This window comes from Anguilla anguilla, chromosome 4, assembly GCF_013347855.1.
Source record: "Anguilla anguilla isolate fAngAng1 chromosome 4, fAngAng1.pri, whole genome shotgun sequence".
NCBI lineage: Eukaryota > Metazoa > Chordata > Actinopteri > Anguilliformes > Anguillidae > Anguilla > Anguilla anguilla.
Genome location: NC_049204.1, coordinates 60,831,418 through 60,834,281, shown reverse-complemented (window position 1 = coordinate 60,834,281; position 2,864 = coordinate 60,831,418).

Below are 2,864 nucleotides of genomic sequence, written 5' to 3'. Positions count from 1 at the left end.
GGGCGAACGGTGGAAGAACACCGAGGCTATCGCTGGAGCTGATCTCAGGTCTTTATTTTTTTAGGGAGCCCTGGTATTTTCTCACAATGGGGGCGCGGGAACGGCGCGCGTTCCTCAGTGAGAGGGCGCCGAAAAAAAAAAAAAAAATCCGGAGCCATATCGCGGTTCCGCCCGGAGCTCCATTGAAACGGAGTCTTTGAGGGAGACACAAAGACCGTCCACGGCGGTAAAGGACTCTCTGCATGCCGTCAGAAGGGCCAGGGACCCGGGGGGGCGGAGCTTTGGCCTGTAATACACGCCGACAGCAGCCTGGGTCGGGTCTTATTCATCAGGATCATAGCCTGTAATGACCCTGACCTGGCTGCTCATAACCTTACAGCACTATGAGCCTGACCAGGCTGCTCATAACCTTACTGCACTATGAGCCTGACCAGGCTGCTCATAACCTTACAGCACTATGAGCCTGACCAGGCTGCTCATAACCTTACAGCACTATGAGCCTGACCAGGCTGCTCATAACCTTACAGCACTATGAGTCTGACCAGGCTGCTCATAACCTTACGGCACTATGAGCCTGACCAGGCTGCTCATAACCTTACAGCACTATGAGCCTGACCAGGCTGCTTATAACCTTACAGCACTATGAGCCTGACCAGGCTGCTCATAACCTTACAGCACTATGAGCCTGACCAGGCTGCTCATAACCTTACAGCACTATGAGCCTGACCAGGCTGCTCATAACCTTACGGTACTATGAGCCTGACCAGGCTGCTCATAACCTTACGGTACTATGAGCCTGACCAGGCTGCTCATAACCTTACGGTACTATGAGCCTGACCAGGCTGCTCATAACCTTACTGCACTATGAGCCTGAGCACGCTGCTCATAACCTTACAGCACTATGGGCCTGACCAGGCTGCTCATACCCTTACAGCACTATGAGCCTGACCAGGCCGCTCATAACTTTACAGCACTATGAGCCTGACCTGGCTGCTCCTAACCTTACAGCGCTATGAGCCTGACCAGGCTGCTCATAGCCTTACAGCACTATGAGCCTGACCAGTCTGCTCATAACCTTACAGCACTATAAGCCTGACCTGGCTGCTCATAACCTTACAGCACTATGAGCCTGACCAGTCTGCTCATAACCTTACAGCACTATGAGCCTGACCAGGCTGCTCATAACCTTACAGCACTATGAGCCTGACCAGGCTGCTCATAACCTTACAGCACTATGAGCCTGACCAGGCTGCTCATAACCTTACAGCACTATGAGCCTGACCAGCCTGCTCATAACCTTACAGCACTATGAGCCTGACCAGGCTGCTCATAACCTTACGGTACTATGAGCCTGACCAGGCTGCTCATAACCTTACAGCACTATGAGCCTGACCAGGCCGCTCATAACCTTACAGCACTATGAGCCTGACCAGGCTGCTCATAACCTTACAGCACTATGAGTCTGACCAGGCTGCTCATAACCTTACAGCACTATGAGCCTGACCAGGCTGCTCATAACCTTACAGCGCTATGAGCCTGACCAGGCCGCTCATAACCTTACAGCGCTATAAGCCTGACCAGGCTGCTCATAACCTTACAGCACTATGAGCCTGACCAGCCTGCTCATAACCTTACAGCACTATGAGCCTGACCAGGCTGCTCATAACCTTACAGCACTGTGAGCCTGACCTGGCTGCTTATAACCTTACAGCACTATGAGCCTGACCAGACTGCTCATAACCTTACAGCACTATGAGCCTGACCAGGCTGCTCATAACCTTACAGCGCTATAAGCCTGACCTGGCTGCTTATAACCTTACAGCACTATGAGCCTGACCAGGCTGCTCATAACCTTACTGCACTATGAGCCTGACCAGGCTGCTCATAACCTTTTGCACTATGAGCCTGACCAGGCTGCTCATAACCTTACAGCACTATGAGCCTGACCTGACTGCTCTTAACCTTACAACACTATGAGCCTGACCAGGCTGCTCATAACCTTACAGCACTATGAGCCTGACCAGGCTGCTCATAACCTTACAGCACTATGAGCCTGACCAGGCTGCTTATAACCTTACAGCACTATGAGCCTGACCAGGCTGCTCATAACCTTACAGCACTATGAGCCTGACCAGGCTGCTCATAACCTTACAGCACTATGAGTCTGACCAGGCTGCTCATAACCTTACAGCACTATAAGCCTGACCAGGCTGCTCATAACCTTACAGCACTATGAGCCTGACCAGGCTGCTCATAAACTTACAGCACTATGAACCTGACCAGGCTGCTCATAACCTTACAGTACTATGAGCCTGACCAGGCTGCTCATAAACTTACAGCACTATGAGTCTGACCAGGCTGCTCATAACCTTACGGCACTATGAGCCTGACCAGGCTGCTCATAACCTTACAGCACTATGAGCCTGACCAGGCTGCTCATAACCTTACAGCACTGTGAGCCTGACCTGGCTGCTTATAACCTTACAGCACTATGAGCCTGACCAGGCTGCTCATAACCTTACAGCACTATGAGCCTGACCAGGCTGCTCATAACCTTACAGCACTATAAGCCTGACCTGGCTGCTTATAACCTTACAGCACTATGAGCCTGACCAGGCTGCTCATAACCTTACTGCACTATGAGCCTGACCTGGCTGCTCATAACCTTACAGCACTATGAGTCTGACCAGGCTGCTCCTAACCTTACAGCACTATGAGCCTGACCAGGCTGCTCATACCCTTACAGCACTATGAGCCTGACCAGGCTGCTCATAACCTTACAGCGCTATGAGCCTGACCAGGCCGCTCATAACCTTACAGCACTGTGGGTGAGGACTTTTTTTTTGGATCATGACCAAAATGAT